Source organism: Cornus florida, unplaced genomic scaffold (genome assembly GCF_030987335.1).
Source record: "Cornus florida cultivar Cherokee Brave unplaced genomic scaffold, ASM3098733v1 CherokeeBrave_3.0.0_Hap2_Chr07, whole genome shotgun sequence".
NCBI lineage: Eukaryota > Viridiplantae > Streptophyta > Magnoliopsida > Cornales > Cornaceae > Cornus > Cornus florida.
The window spans coordinates 14,566,855-14,585,046 of NW_026775577.1; the positions used below are offsets into that span (position 1 = coordinate 14,566,855).

At 36.9% G+C, this 18,192-nt stretch overlaps 1 pseudogene; it reads left to right on the forward strand.

Annotated features, from left to right (window-relative positions):
- Positions 1-971: 971 nt before the first annotated feature.
- LOC132266511 (probable L-type lectin-domain containing receptor kinase S.5) lies at positions 972-5,766 on the forward strand (annotated as a pseudogene).
- Positions 5,767-18,192: the final 12,426 nt, after the last annotated feature.

Below are 18,192 nucleotides of genomic sequence, written 5' to 3' on the forward strand. Positions count from 1 at the left end.
CGAGAGGAGGATTGGCTAGTGTCCCTGACCCTTGGTAACCCCGTGGCGTCATTATGGGGCCCAGCTAGCTTAACCACACTAGGGCGACTCCCTAGTCCCCTCTAGGCTATATTAACCTCCGGCCCGTTGGTGACCCCACAGCGACCGGGTTTCGCATAAAATCATTTCATCAAAAACACTTTCCCGAAATTTCCCCTTTTTGAAGTAAATCAATTCTTTCCCTTTTCCTGCCCAATGTTAATGCATGAATACCTCAATGACATACACAAGTTCATCATTCCATACTTTATCCAATTTAAACAACATGGCATAATTCGCAAGAATAATCAAGAAAGTCATAACATGCTTATACATAACAAGTTCTAGCACAATGAACATATATAATCAAGTCCTAAACATGCTTCACATAGAACAATCAACAAATATAGTCACACAACTAACATATATGCATACATATAAACAATTCTCTAGATTTTAAACAACTAATCAAATTAAACAACAATTAGAGGCAATTAACTCATTAAGGTACAAGATTTCATGAATTAAGGGCCCCTACCTCAAGATTGCACCAAAACCCTAGAAAATGGGTCTTCAAATTCGAGCTCCCAAAGAGGACCAAAAGCTGGAATTTCTAATACTGGCACGTAGGGCTCGTCGTTTTGCCTCAAACGGCACCTAAATCCAGCAAGGATTGAGAGAGCAATCAAGGGTTAAAGCTTGAAGTGAAAAAAAGAAAAAAGAAAAAAGAGAAGGAGCCGAGAGACAAACAGAGAGATGGTCGCGAGAGAGAGAAGATGAGATTACAGTGAAAAAAACATGGTCTTAACATTTATGGGTCCCACTTTTTTTTTTTTTTTTTTTTTTTTTTTTAATACACACCGCACACACATATATATATAAAGGCACAAACATTACACCTGCTGACTGCGAAGCTTGTCACAATCCTCCCCCTCCTCTGTTTCTCGGCAGAGATGGTTTTCGGAGCACAAAACTTCGAAGCCCAATACGGTTCGTTCAACAATTCCAACAAGGACAACTTGGCGAATGAATACCCTGCGGTCATCAGTAACGATGCCCTTCAAATCACCCCGACACAGCCAGCAGCAGTTTCAGTCTCTACAATCGATCTGGAAGAGTCCTTCTCAATCGGACTTTCAAAATCTGGGACGATGAAGTCCAGCCCAATAATTCGGCCACATCAGTTGTATCTTTTAACTCGTCCTTCCTCATCAATATCTATCAGTTGGTAGACTTGGCCCAAGCAGGCGAAGGGCTCGCCTTCATCATTGTCCCAGACAAGGCCATTCCTCCCGGGAGCGAAGGGCATTACATGAGCTTGACAAACTCCACAACCGATGGCAACTCCACCGACCGTTTGGTGGCGGTCGAGTTCAACACGTTCAAGCAGGACTTCGACCCGGACAATAACCACATCGGCCTAAACATCAACAGCGTCCGATCTAAAATGGTCGTGTCTTTAACTCCCCTTGGCCTAACCCCCCTCATAGAACTCGCTCCCAAGGAGGCCAAGTTTTACAATGTTTGGGTCCAGTACGATGGGTTTTCGAAGAACATTATGGTGGAAAAAGCTTCAATTGATGGTCCTACACCGGACAGACCTGACTCGCCTGTGCTGATATCATATCTTGATCTCAGAGATGTGGTGGCTCAGTATTCATACTTCGGTTTTGCGGCTTCGACTGGCAACAACGCGGTCCAGTTGAACTACGTGCTCAGATGGAATCTGACAGTTGAGTACCATCTTGGAAACAAGCCCTTGTCCTCGGGGCTGAATGAGAACAAGCATCCCTCGTCGGGTCTAATAATCGTCCTCGGGTCTGGGGTGTCGCTGCTGGTGATTTCGGCCATGGTTTTGGCCTATTTCTTTTATTGGAGGAAGTTGGCCCGATCGGACCCTAACATCCTGCGGGCTCTGAAGAGATTGCCAGGTATGCCAACGGAGTTTCGATTTAAAGATTTGAAGAAAGGTACAAACAACTTTCACGAGAGGAACAAGTTGGGTCAAGGAGGTTTTGGTATGGTGTACAAAGGGTTGTTACCGGGTGAGGATTCGGAGGTGGCCGTGAAGTGGTTCTCCAGGGACAGCATTAAGGGACAGGATGATTTCTTGGCCGAGCTTGCCATCATTAATCGTCTCCGGCATAGACACCTCGTCCCATTACTCGGTAAGCCCTTTACTGATGGTCTAATGTGTTTATTCTACAAATACATTACAAATAAATTTCTTAGTCCCATTTCATTAATCTATGGAAAAATTGGACTTTGACCAACCTTTGCTGAGATGCAACAACTCCGCAACACACTAGACAGGTCCTATTGAATTTTTTATTTAATAGAAAAAGATAAAGAGTCAAATTTGTTGAAACATATGGTATTTATATTATAAGGATAAGTAGACTCGGTCCCTGATAGTGACACTGTATCTTCCTCTAGTTTTGTTTTGGTTAGGAAAATACATTATTTTTCACTTGTATACATTGACGTGTTATTGTAGAATTATTTTGCGAGGTGCAACTCTAAGCTATAAGTTACGTTTATTCCCATTAGATTAGATATATATGAGAAATTAAAAGAAGTGGAGGACACAGACGTGTCCTTAATTGGTTGGGGAAAATTTAAAAACAATTTTCTTTTTAGACTATTATGTTTGATAGTTAATTTTAACAAACAAATTACAAAAGTATACAAAACACTATTTAAATTCTTTAATGGTCCAAAATTTCTTTCTCTCTTTCCAAAAAGTCCAGCATGCTCCAAGTTCATAAACCTCCATTATTCTCGACGAGCTTCAGCACACAAAACGGAGCAACTCAGAGAAAAAAATGAAGCCAAAGCATCATGCACCATCGTCGACAACAACAGTCCGTCACCCGCGCAACACGATCCTCAAACTCACCGGCGTCGGTTCACTGCTGGTAAGTTCAATCTATACTTGCCCGCCGGTTCTGTCCTCGTATCTTCGATAGAGTTCATCCTCGCCGTCACTAAAGAGTGACAGTGGTGTTGGTAGTTAGGCCAAGGAAGACATTGAGGACCAATTGAGGACCAATTAAGTGATGATGATTGGAAGCGAATGAATTAAGTGGGAGGTAATGAGATTTTGATCTGATTTACTGATGCAAATCATGTAGAAATTTCATAATTATTGGTGGAAACTCAGAACTCAAATATGATTATATGAGGGCGGTACCATTTTAATGCCATTTACAGGGATGCTTCTTGTTGTTGAGTTGTTGAAAATAGCTCTTTTCCGGTAGATAATTGCTTGAAGTTACTCCTTTAATTCTTCAATAGGAGGATTCAAAGTTGATATTGTTCATTGCAATCTTATATAGCTTTACCCATGGGCGGAGCCAGCATAGGCCGAGGGGGGGCCCATGTTGGCCCATTAGTTTTAATTACAAAATGGCTTATAATTTAGAAAAGTTTTCAAAATGCCCCCCCGGAAAATAAATTTTTTTTTTCTTCTAGAAAATGGCCATTAATTTTTATTACACATAGGCCAATAATTTATAAAAAAAGTGAAAAATGCCCCCTGAAATAATTATTTACCCTTGGGCCAATTAATTTTTATTGCAAATAGGCCTATAATTTTTAAAATTTTACAAAAATGCCCACTAAAATAATTATTTTTAAAAAATATCTTTAATTTTTCCTTTCTTTTCATTCTTACTCCTCCTCCTCCTCCTCATCATCTTCTTCTTCTTCTTCTTCTTCTTTTTTATATTCTCTCAAAAAAAAAGTTGCATTCCTTTATTCAAACTATATATATATATATATATATATAGATATATATATTTTTTTTCTCGTCAAAGTTTGGTAATTAAATTTGTTGCTAAAAGGACTCTTTAAGGTCGGTATTTTATGTTTCCATTTTTTTAAAATAATTATTTTTCAAATTATTAAATGCTTTTATTCCACTATTATTACGGTTCTATTTTTTGACTTATTATCTTACATCACTATTCGCTTGAAAAACATATAATTTATCATCTTTAATACGCCCCCCCGGAAACAAATTCCTGACTCCGTCCCTGGCTTTACCAGGAGGCAGGTAGATAAAATTTTAGTTACATTTTTTGGAGTTTTAATGTATTGACATGTACCCAAAACTTATACTATTTTAGGTACTCTTTGTTTTATAAATAGATTACAGGAATAATATGAATGTGAGATTTTAGGTAGTGGCTGTTGCCCTATTGCATTTGATTTAGATAATGGGTGTCAAGTATTGCCTTGGAAATTTTTATAGTGGCTTACCAATGGAGGTTCCGGTGAGCCTTCTATAATATGCCGTTTTGTGTGTTGGAGCTCGTCGTCGAAACAATGAAGGTTTATAAAGACTTTTTGGGGAGAGTCAAGGGTGTTTTGAATTATTAAAGAGTTTAAATAATATTTTTATATACTTTTGTTACTAGTTTGATAAACCTAATAGTTTAAAAAAATTAGCATATTTGAAAATAGTAGAGTTTTTTTTTTTTTTTTTTTTTTCCTATATATGTTGGCCGTATTAATAATTTAATACCATGCTCCGACATTAGATTGGACGGCTTTTGACCTAGATTAATAAGGAAAGAAATGAGATAAATAATCCTATATGATCACTTCAAAATTTTAGATTTATGATCTATACACTTGAATTCCATATATTAAAAAGCTAAACTCGAAGTACACTGCTCATGTATATATATAGTATAACATAAAATTAGAACTTGAAAAAACCTAATCTTGCAAAGTTCATTCCAATACATATGTATATATATCAATGCATAGAAATATATTAATAATATGTATTTGTGTCACACAGGATGGTGCCACAAGCATGGGAAGCTCCTCTTGGTATATGAATACATGCCTAATGGCAGCCTGGACAAGCACCTCTTCGGTAACAGTGCCGAGGACGAGCCCTTAAGCTGGAACCTCCGCTACAAGATCATCTCTGGACTGGCCTCAGCTCTGCACTACCTCCACAACGAGTACAATCAGAAGGTGGTCCACCGAGACATCAAGGCCAGCAACATCATGCTTGACTCCAACTTCGATGCCCGGCTAGGTGACTTTGGCCTAGCTCGTGCCCTCGACAACGAGAAGAACTCGTACACCGAGGCTGCAGGCGTGATTGGAACAGCCGGCTACATTGCCCCCGAGTGCTTCCTCACGGCCAAAGCAACGCAGCAATCTGATGTGTATGCGTTTGGAGCAGTGTTGCTTGAAGTAGTGTCTGGCCTAAGGCCTGGCACTAGGATAGGTGCATTTCAATACGTGGTTGATTGGGTGTGGTACTTGCACCGTGATGGCCGCCTACTAGAGGCAGTGGATGAGAGGCTCGGGGTAGATTATGTGGCGGAGGAGGCCGAGAGGGTTCTGCTTTTAGGGCTGTCATGTTGCCATCCGATGGCGAATGAGAGGCTGGATATGAAGGAGATTGTTAAAATTGTGTCGGAGTCTGTCCCGGCACCTTATGTGCCGCCATTCAAGCCACCTTTCGTTTGGCCAGCAGTGGTGAGAATGGGAGGAGAAGATATTAGTTCCGCCACTACCGCGGATAAAACAATTTCAACCTTCCATTTTGGGTCTGAGTGGTTTCCACAACTCGCTCCTTAGTATTGACTTGTGTAGTCTACAATACCCTCACTCAACCGAAAAGATATGGAAACTCTCTTGATACGCATGTAGAGCAGATTCAATAATTTTCTTTGGAGTTTCTTTTTGCATTTTAAGGCAATGACGCAATTCTTGTTGATATGATATCATACTTGTTGGATAATAATAACCAAAATAAACATCAATACTTTTAGTATTGTTGTCATCAATAAATTTGGTAAATTTATAAAATAAAATTTCGAAATGGCCTAACACAATCACTCTGCAGTAAAAAAAAAAACCACTTGATCCAGACCTGTGCAAAAATGCACAAACCTCAGTTCTAGAAATAACAGGATTACATTTAAATACAGACTTTAACGTATTCAATGAGGCCGAGATAAAATTTGCTGTAAATCTAATTTTATTTATTTATTTATTTATTATTTTTATAGAAAAAATAGTCACAATAAATTCACAATGTGAAATCATGAAGGATTATTCCCCACAATTGCATTCTCAAAGGGTGGTAAGTACATATCATGTGATAAAAATTTTACAATGTGAAAAGAAAAAATGATATTTAAGCCAAAATAAGGGATGCAATGGCTTCTGCCAGTCATTTTGGCTGGCCTTTGAAACCTAAGTAGTAGGATTCATGTGAATAATAAGTATTCCTTCCATTCCAAAATAATTATCCATGTTAAAAGCTGTGACTTATTATTTTAGAAGTAAAATACTAACTTAACAAAAAAAACACAAAAAATAAATGAATCAAGAAAAAAGATATTGCAAGTTGATCATAACAAGTGATCCGGGCAGGTACATGTGACCTTTGGTGTTATGAGATGTGGGTCACTCAATTAAAATTTGTCTTAATACATTGAAGACTGTTTTAAGTTCTATGCCGACTTATGTTATGTCTTGTTTCAGCTTACCGGCTTCCCTATGTGAAAAAATTATGCAGCTTATTCGTGCTTTTTGGTGGCGAAATAATCTTGATTCTAGATCAGTTCACTGGTCTAACTGGGCCTCACTATGTTAAAGTAGAAAGGCTGGAGGCTTGGGATTTCGAGACATGAGTGCGTTCAACTCGGCTCTGTTAGCCAAGCAAGCGTGGAATTTTCAAGTGCTTCGTCGAGGTTTGGCTTTTCAGTTGTTCAACGCTATATATTTCCAATCTTGTTCCTTTATGGAAGCTGATCTGGGTCCAATCCATCTTGGGCGTGGAGGAGCATCTGGTCATCAAAGCCTATTCTTAAAAAAGGGCTTGGATGGGTTGTGGGAGATGGTAAATCTCTCAGCATTTGGATTGACTTTTGGGTGCCATCCATGGAAATATTGCCGTGCCTAAATCATTCTATTGTTGTTCATCGAGTTGCTGACCTTATTGACCCTATGACTTATTCGTGGCGCATCCCTCTCCTCTTCCAGCTCTTTCCTGCTGAAGTGGTGTCCGCTATTCGGCGCATTCCAATTAGTTTGAGAGGTTGTGGGGATCACCAAGTGTGGGCTTTCTCTGATCAAGGTAATTTTTATTTTTTATTTATTTATTTATTTTTATTTTTATTTTTTTTTCCTGAATGGGGTATTTTTTGATTTATAAATATTCAAAAGGGTACAATTACAATAGGAGACTGATCTCCTAACTTTGAAAAAGGAATTGACTTTCCAATTCTAGCAAACAACCTATCTCAAAATAAAAAACATTACAAGTCAAAAACAATCAAAAGATCAGCTAAACTAATATTTAGAAATGTGATTACATCCCAAATAATAGCCTGCACCACATGAGAGCTCTGTTCCTGTATTCCTATATGTAGCATAGCATTCTTACTGGACCATATCTTCCAAATGGTAACTGGAAAAATACCATTTAAGATCTTGGATTTAATAGACTTGGACACAGTATTCGGCAAAAACCAGTCAACAATGTGATTTAGACTTGTAAACCTTTGATCCTGAATGTGCACCATATCAAAAATCCCTCGCCAAATCTCAAAGGCAAATTCACAATGACAAAACAGATGCTTATTGGAATCATCCCCAGCAAAACAATTGTGACAGATTGATGTAACTTGTAGCCCTCTTTTCTGTAAATTCACAAAGGATAGATTTTTGTTATGAAGAATGATGACAACACAAATACTAATCCGCGGTCTACATTTTTTCCAACACAATCTAGTCCATTTACATTCATTCCCAGTAGCTCGACATATATTCCAAGCTACCTTTAATGAGAAGTTCCCATGTTTCCACTGAATTTGGTCGCTTCTCGCATGAATACCAGTCTGCTGAACAACATTCTTCATGTTATCAGAAAAGATTGCAGGTAAGTCTCAATTCCCTTGATGTATTAACACAGAAAAACTGACTTGTCTATCAAAACCTTTGAATCTATTTGCTCCAAACAGCTGAATTAAGAACTGATCTTGACACCAAGGATCTGTCAACATCTTGAGCTGCAAATCATCCCCAACCTGAAATTTGACATTGTTTAACAGCATCTCTCTGACCCCCAAAATGTATTTCCAAATAGTTAAATTAGACACCTTAGGAGCAACCAGCCAAAAACTTGTCTTAGTCAAGTACACTGCCTTCAACCATTGATCCAAAGTTTATCTTTTTGCTGAATAAAATCCCAACACATAGTTCACTTTGCTGCAAAATCAATATCTCTGATCCTTCTAACATTGAAACCACCCTCTTTTGCAGGCAAAGTAACTTGACTCCACTTGAGCTGAACCATCTTCTTGGTATTTAATTTGCCACTCCACAAAAATTGTTTACATCTTTTCTCCAATATATTAACAACAACCCAAGGAACTTTAAAACCAAAAATCCAGTGATAAAGATAAGAAAACAACACTGATTTTATCAATTCCAACCTTTCAGCTATAGATAAATTTATAGTATTCCAATGCCCCAATCTAGCATCAACTTTATTAAGCAAACTCTTGTAATCTCCAGTTCTTAAAATGTTATTTGATAAAGGAAGTCCAAGATACCTGAATGGAAATTGCTCCACCTGAAACTTTAAAATTCTAGTTAATCTTCTTCTACCTCTCACAGCCTTAGAGAAGATGATATAACTTTTCTCTTTATTCACCTGTAGTCTAGAAGAAGTCTTGAAGAAATTCAAAATGTCATCAATAGCTTTAAGTGAAGCTATTTCAGCTTTCACAACCATAATCAAATCATCAGCATAGAAAGCATGTGTGATGTTCAAGCCTGATTTGACCACCTCATTACATCTCTTAAATCCTTCCATCCTCTATAGCCTTAGCAATAAGATTAGAGAAATATTCTGTAACAAAGGAAAATAGGAATGGAGACAAAGGGCACCCCTATCTAAGGCCTTTGGAAGCTTGAAAATAACCTGCAAGAACAGCATTATAGAGCACAGAAAAATTGGCTGTGGTTATACACCCCTAACCCATGTGATCCACTTGTCACTAAAGCCATGACTATGAAGAATCTTTTGAATAAATCCCCAATCCACTGAGTCATACGCCTTTTTAACATCAATCTTTAAAGCAATAGAGGGATCTCATTTCTTCCTACCAAAACCTTTGACAAGATCATTCAGTAACAGAAAATTATCATGAAATCTTCTATTCTTTATGAAAGCTGATTGTTCAGGCCCTACTAAGTTAGGAAGCACAGTACTTAACCTATTGGCAAGCAATTTGGATATAATCTTATAAGTAATGTTGCATAAAGCAATGGGTCTGTAATTTGCAATTTTGTCTCCATGGTTACTCTTAGGGATAAGAGTAAGAAAAGTAGAATTAACTCCCTTTGGAAGAGTCCCATTATTAAAAAAATGCATAACTCCATTCACAACATCTTTTCTAACAATATCCCAAATTTTTTGAAAAAACCTAGTAGGGAAACCATTAGGTTATCAGGGTTGAATTGCATAACCACACTTTTTATTTCCTCAGCAGAGAAACCACTATCAATATCAAACCTATCTACCTGAGATAACTGAGTTCTGGGATTAATAACCTTAACATTTATATCTCCATTATCATTATATAAATCAGAATAATACTTAACAAACCATTCCTTAATTGTAGAAGGATTAGTGGACACTTCACCTGTAACGTTCTCCAAAGCTGTAATTGCATTGTTGCTTCTCCTTTGGTTCACCACATTATGAAAGAAATCTATACATTTATCCCCTTCTTTGAGCCATTTCACTCTAGCCTTCTGAGCCTACATAATCTCTTCCAAGTCCAAACAATTCTGAAGCTTGTAGCTAGCTTCCTTATCCTGATCAATCAACTCAGAATTTAATGGATCTTGTAAAATCACCATCTAAACAATGTGTAACTCCTCCTTAGCTGTAAACACTTGCTCTGTAATAACCCCCTTCCTTTTATTCTATTCTTTTACAGCAACTTTAACTTCTCTAAGTTTTTTCTACAAGACATGTAAAGGATTCCCTGTAACAACTGTATTCCAAGCTGCAAAAACAACCCCTTTCACATCTTCCTGAGGACACCAAATTTTTAAGAATTTAAAAGGTTTCCGTCTTACTAAAATTCTAAAATTCAAATGAATAGCCAAACGATAGTGATCAGAGAGAAGCTGGAGTTAAAGTAACCTCAGCATCAGCAAACTTGTGCAGCCAGCTAGAATTAATCAAAACTCTATCAAGTTTAGCATTAATCCTAGATTGAACTATCTGTTTGTTACACCAAGACCATTCTCCATTATTTATGGGCATCTTTTCCATACAAATATAAAAAATAATCCCATTAAATTCATCTAATAAAGTCTGAGATACTCTCTTGTCACCCTTCTTCTCATGATTAGCCTTAACCATATTCCAATCACCCACATCAATCAAAGGACCTGCAATCACAGTTTCATGATCCCTGAGAGACTTCCATAGATCTTTTCTATTTGTAGCCTTATTAGCAGCATAAACAGTAGAGATGTACACCACACTACCAGACAGAATGTGTTTTACATGAAACAACATAGCTTGAGAATCTTCCTTCAGCAAAACCACATCAAACATATCATGATTCCATCCAAACCAGATTTTCCCTAACATATTTGACTTGTAATTCCCTCATTAACTCTAGTTTCAACAAGGACAGTTAAAGCAAAATTGTTCATTGCTTAACTTCCTTTTGCATTGGAGACCTATTAAGGCCTCTAACATTTCAAGCGCCTAACATTGAGAAGAAGGAGGCAGTGAAGCACTGCAAGCTTGCATACCTCTAGTCACTCTATCTGAAATAGGCACCTGAGATTTATCCCTTTGTTTAGACATCTTGCCATCTCCTATAGCTTCCAATTTCAAACCACCCTCCTTGAATCCAGCAAGATCAACCATCTCATACTTACTGTCTATTTGCTTCACCTCAGCTGAGACTGGATGAATAGCTTGAATTGGAGTCACTTGACACACTTCCAAAGAATAATTATCCTTTTGGAGATATACCTCTTCATTAATCACTTCATTGTTAACTTCCACAATTTAATCAGTTTTCATCTGAGTAATAACCCCCTCTTGGAATTCGACACCGCTTGTATCACATTTTGGTCCATCCCCAACAGCCTCATCTTCAACCTCTCTTTATTCCGTGTCATCTTCAATATTCTCTAGCACATCAAATGCATTTGAAGTGATCACAGTCTGCGCAGGTTTATTCTGCACCACTCTCTCAATAATTTTATCAACCACTTGGTCCTCACTGTCCACCTCAACAATCTTACCCTTTTGTTTAACCACCCATCTTTCTGTTTGCTTCTTGGGCTTGTTCTGTATGGTCTTCAAAACCTTCTGAGGACATTGAACTTCTATGTGATCCACTCTCTTGCATACTCCACACACTATAGGTTTCCATTCATACTCCAAATCAATACAATCACAACCATGAATATCTACAATCGTAGAGGTCGGTAACTCCTCATTGACATACACCTCCACCATTACCCTCACAAACTGTCCTTTATCTCTGTGTATCTCAGGATCATCTATGTAAATAGGAGTTGCAAATGAAGAACAAATTTTAGACACTGAACTCTCCTTTCGACAATGAACTGGCAAATCATATATCCGTAACCAAGTTGGTACAGTCTCCATCACCTCCTTAACCAGATTAACATTTTTGTCCCATTTTTTCAAAATAATTGGCCGCCCCTCAAATGTATGGATTCGAGATAAAAAAAGTCTGTATATCATATTCATTCTTGAATCTCACCATAAAGAAGCCATCCTTCAGATACATAAGCTTAAAATCCTTAGACCAATATTTTGTAACAAAAGCTTTGAAATAGGGATAGTAAGGTTTCTTGCCCATGACATAGCTCACCACCGAGGTCTTCCAAAACGCTACTTCTTCTGCAACATCTTCTTCAGTTATCGAAACTTTAACCCCTCGACATTCTTTGTGGAATTTCAAATTTTTGAAGGATGACGATGTAGTATTGTCAAAAAAACTACTAAAAGTAGGACGTGTAGGAGTCATAATCCGGCTGGAATCAATCACCGTCGTCGTGAGGGAGGAGGTCTGACCCTACTCCATGATGGCCGAACCCCCTTCGTGTAAAAACCAAAAGAAACCCTAATCTTTGCTGAATCGCCTAAAACAGAGAAAAAAAGGTAAAAAAGAGAATACTTTTGCTGATCACAGTAATTTTACTATAAAATCAGCGTACCATGTGGCTTTTTCTCTTCTTGATCACCCTGTGCATCATTCAATTATTAATCCAAAGTGCTGGACTACTATCTAGAACTATCAAAGTTTTCCAAAGGTTAAGCATTTTCTTTGGCAGTGTGTTCATGGGGTTCTTCCAACTAGGGCTACTTTAAAGTTTCGAGGGTTGTTTGCTGATGATTTTTATCTTTCTTGTGGCGAAGGTCTTGAAATGGTGGATCACTTGTTTTTGCGTTGCTCAAAGTCTATCCTTGTTTGGAAGTTCTCTCCTCTTCGATTGGATTTTCAGACATGGGGTGTTCGCTCCTTTGCTGAGTGGTGGCTTGATATGTGCTCCCATGGGGTTGATGTCTGTAGTTTGGCCTCTTTTGTTGCATGGGCAATATGGAAATGTCAGAACAACTTAGTTTTTCATGGTTCGATGTCTAGCCCTCAATAGGTTGTTTCCACAGCCGTTTCAGCTTTTTGGGAGTTTAGGGATGCTATTCAGATTCAGCAGCTGGGATGTCGGATTTCCTCCCCATCTCTCCTCTCTGACTTTGTGGTTTGGTCGCCTCCGGCTCTTGGTTCCATCAAATGTAATATGGATGCCACCTTCTTTGCCTGCACAGGATGAGCTGGAGGTGGCCTTGTCTTCCGAAATCATTTGGGAGTTGTTTTGCGTGTTGCTGTCCTTAATTCTTTCTTTGCATCTTTAGCTCTTTCGGCTGAGGCTTTTGTTATGAGGAATGCTTTGATTTGGGCTCGAAATTTTGGTTTTCACAGTTTATGTTTTGAGAGTGATTCTTTTATCTTATGCAAGGTTGTGAATGGTGTCTGTTCTTGTCCTGCATCCATCTTGCCTCTTGTTTATAACATTCGGCATCTTCTGCAAGCTTTTACTGTTGCTCGGGTTGCGCATGCTCGTCGTGCTACAAATTCTTTAGCACATCAGATTGCTATGCTCTCTAGATCTCAGCCTTTCTCTTGTCAAGTGTTTTATGGGCTGCCTTGGTAGTTGCTGTTGTTTTTATCTTCAACTCTGTGCTTCATGTTTCTTCTATGTTTCTTGTGGTTATGTCTTGTTTGCCTTGTAAAAAAAAAAAAAAAAAAAAAAAATTTGAAGACGCGCGGGTCCTTTCAATGACAAGTCCATAGTACTACCGTGCAATTAATTCCATTACAAGAACTAGTAGTCTAGAGTCATATAACCCAAAATATCAGCCAACCATCCTTGACTTGAATAGTCAATACAACCCCTTACATATATATATATATATATATATATATATATATATATATATATACCCTTCTAGTCTCATTGCCTTGACACATGTACATCGTTACACACCATGCATTTATCAAAAGATATGAGGTTTTGGACTCTGATTCTCTTCACCTTAGCCTCAATATTGGCTATATCGGCTGAACAATGTGGTAGACAAGCTGGGGTGCCCTATGCCCAAATGGGCTATGCTGTAGTGAATATGGTTCTTGTGGCACCACGTCTGACTACTGCACAAAAGGTTGCCAATGCAAGTCTGGTGGCTCAACTCCAAATGCCCCCAATCCCACCCCTTCCCCTGGCGGCGGCGGCGGCGGCAATATTGGCTCCCTCATCAGCCTTGCACTTTTCAACCAAATGCTTAAATACCGAAATGATGCTAGATGTCCAAGTAATGGATTCTACAGATACGATGCTTTCATCACTGCAGCAAAATCTTTTAACGGATTTGGCACAGCCGGAGATGTTGCTACACGAAAAAGGGAGAATGATATTTGTTTTGCTTTTTAATTATCTATTTTCTTAATATTTAAATTTATTTAAAAAAAACTTCAGACAAAAACACATAATCTTATAAACGTGGTTTTGACGTTTATAAAATTAACCTGCGTGGACAGTAATATAAGTGAATTTATATAATCAAAAATATAAATAACATTAACAAACATATATATATATTTAAATTTATTTATATAAATAATAAATTATAAACATAAATAGTTACCCACTAAAACCGTAATTATTATTGCATAAAGAATGTAAAAACGAAAGACACACCATAAATGAAAACGACATAAGAAAATGATAAGAGTTCTTCCGTGTGACCATACATGCTATTATTAATGATTGGACTAGAATAGAATTATTATCATTCTATACGATTTTCTTTTACTCGAATTTTATTTCTTTGAGCATTAATTAATCTTGGTAGTATAGATTGCTATTGTAACTCGACAAGGCTAATGAATGGACTTTGAAATAGGGTGGGCAAAAAATCAGCCAATCCGCGAACCCAATCCGATCTGATCCGATCCGATCGGATTACCAGACCTACGGATCGGTGGCGGATTTTAAAATATTGAATTCGTAGTCAACGGATCGGATCACGGATTAGGCTGTCAAAAATCCGATCCGATCCGTGAATCCGATCCGTGGGTAATCCGTAATATATATATATATATATATATATATATATATATATATATTATATTATATTAATATATAGCAACTCTATCCGTGGCAATCCGTGTGCCACATACCTGACGTTTTTTATTTTTTATTTTTTTTGGTAAGTATTTACTGATACCACGACTTTTCTCATTCATAACATAAAACACATTAAAACCTAGCTAAAGAAGAGAAAGCGGCCGCCTCAGTGAGCTCCTTTTCAGTTCTGCACTTATGCTGCCATCTCCTTCACCGAATCAAAACGGGCCAGGATAGAGTAGATCAGAGCAAGTCTTGGCTGATCTGGATTCTCAGAGAACGCTTACGCCTTAGGTACTCCTTTTATTCTTTATATATGATTTGGAATCTGGATTAGGAAAAAAAAAATCTTCTTATCAGTCTCTAAATTGATTATCTTATCATGTATTGTTTCTTGAAGCCTGAAGAATCCTTGAACGACTTTTACAAACATACAATCTGATCTGTTGCTGCCATCTCCTTCATCATTTGTTCACTGTAGGCCGCAACAACGGCGCTTTCATCGTTTGGATCTAGTCCGTGGATTGGATCCGATCCGATCCGTCATTTCACGGATCCGATCCGATCCAATCCTTGGACTAATGGATTGGTGGCGAATTTAAAATTCTCTAATCCGTTATGAGAGGATCGAATTAGGAATGATGCCTAATCCGATCCGATCCGATCCGTGTCCACCCTTACTTTGAAACATGTCTTATTTATGATACTTATCTACTATGTGGAACTTCATTTATTGCGGGTGCTAGACATTTAACCTTTTGTTGTCAACTTGAGAAGCTGTCAGACAACATGATTCACAAACGCGTGGTATTATTTTTGCAATTCCATTTAATTGAGTACTTTTTTTGGTCTCAAATTAAATGTTACATTTAGTAATTATAATTTATATTGTTGTGAGTCACATTGTGAGTTCGTAGTTACTAAAAATGATACTTAATTTAAAAAGGAGGAAGTTCAAATTTTCAAAATTATCTAAATAAGAAAATATTAGGTAAAAATTAGTGATTTATATTTTTTGTAATTCCATTTAACTGAGTACAATTTTTCAGAATTATCTAAATAAGAGAATTTTACTCCTTAATTAAAAACTTACAACACTCATAAGAAACTAAGTGCTTAAATTAAATCATTATAGTAACATCTTAAACAATTCCATAACTTGTTTTATTTCTCACCAGTACATTTTTTTTTTTTTAATTTTTAATGAGAAAAAATAATTGTTTTTTTGCCATTTCAAATATTAGTGACCTTTTTAGAACTCAATTATCTCAAAAATTAATATACATATCTTAATTATTCATAAGATATTTTAGTGGATAATAGCGGCATCATTAGAAATTTTAGTGCATAATTATGGTGGGTCCAAAATCCATTAGAAAAATAGGGGAAAGTCGGGAAAACACTATGTGGTTTTAAATTTGTGCGACTTACACCTTTTTAGTTAGATTTATTTATATAAATTCCTACCAAATATAAAAATGTACAATTAAGCCACGCCGGTGACTATTCCAATGAGAATTGGATGCCAGTTGGTCATGTGCATGGCACATAACCATTTTAAACCCTTTATTTCGGAATTGCCCTGTTAATATTCCTTTACTACCTCCTCACCATATATATATATATATATATATATATATATGGTGAGGAGGTAGTAAAGGTTTGTTTATATATATATATATATATATATATATTTGTATATATTTGTTTATATGGGTTTTGAACTTCTGATTGTTGTAAATTTTGTAGTTTGCAGTTACAGAGTGAGGGTAACAAATTAAGCCACCACCTTGATTAGTTGATTTAGAAAAAAAAATTAAAACAAAACCCATACATACAAGCAGTTGCAGAGAGAGAGAGAAAGGGGGGTAAACTTGAGAGTTAAGAGAGAATGAAGGCTGTCAAAAGACAAGGAGCAGGGTGTGCGCAGAGGATTTTCACCCGTAGCTGCTTGTGTTGAGGGGGTTCCATTATCCAAACATATGCTCTAATCCAATCACGTAAAAAACAAAGCTCTTAGGTAAAAAATAGGCGAGGAGTGTCACGATCCCTATTTTGATCCCGAACGGCGAACAGCGAACCTGAACTGGAACAGCAAGCAATGGAAACTGAAAGATATGGGTTTTGATTTTTTGAACAATCTGAAATAGAAACTGAAAGATATGGGTTTTGATTTTTGGAACAATCTGAAATGGAAACTAAAAGATATGGGTTTTGATTTTTTGAACAATCTGAAATGGAAATTGAAAGATATGGGTTTTGATTTTTTGAACAATCTAAAATGGAAACTGAAAGATATGGGTTTTGATTTTTTGAACAATCTGAAATGGAAACTGAAAGATACGGGTTTTGATTTTTTTGAACAATTTGAAATGGAAACTGAAAGATATGGGTTTTAATTTTTTGAACAATTTGAAATGATATGTCGATATGGGTTTTGATAGGTAATAGGTTTTGAACTTCTTTTTCCTAGTTTGTTTTGAACTTTCGATTCTTGCCATATGGGTTTTGAACTTCTGATTCTTGTATGGTTTTGTAGTTTGCAGTAGCAAAGAGGGAAGGGGCAAGATCAGTGTCAAAAATGAGAATAAAGATGGAGAGGAATATTTTCACATTTTATATTATATTATTAGTTTTTTAAAATCATAAATAGAGGGTTATTTTAGTCTTTTTGTAGCTTCGGTACCCGTCAATAACGGTTAACGCCCAAAATGCACTAATTCGTACCATTTTTAAAATATAGGGGAGGTAAATAAATAATGGGGGGTTATACGCACTATCTCGATATCACAGGGGTGTAAAGCGTACGCGACCCTTAGAAATATGACAAGTTTGATTAATTTATACAAGACTTGGACCAAATTAACCTTGCTAACAATGAAATTTGCGTAAGCAGACAATGTCATTGCCATAGGTGTCTTACACATCATGAAAGCAACTTTATGTCACACACGACGTTCACGTTTGAATTTTAATCAACAGTAAAAGATAAGACTTAAATTTATTAAACCTAACCAAAAAACAAATGACCTAGACTTTGTCCGTGATAGTGACTTTATATCTTCTTCACGTTTGGTTTTTTTGTTAGGAAGGTTCATAATTTTATTTTTCTTTTTGACTTTTGACTTGTAGATATATTGATGTGTGTGTATTGTATAATTTTGCAAGTTGTGTACACTGCAAGTCTATGAAGTTGTGTTTGTTCCATTTTGTACTAATTCAAGGATCCATTAGAGTTGAAAAATTAGAAGAAGTGAAGTGGACCCCATCATGTCCTTTACTAATCCCATTTGAGGCATGTCAGACATATTAATATCATGCTTAATGTGGAGGGAAAAAGAACCCCTCTAATGAGGATCGTCCACATCATTACACTACAAATTTATATTGTATATAATTGCAAGGGCCCGATCTGTATCAAGCCCGAATTGGGAAAGC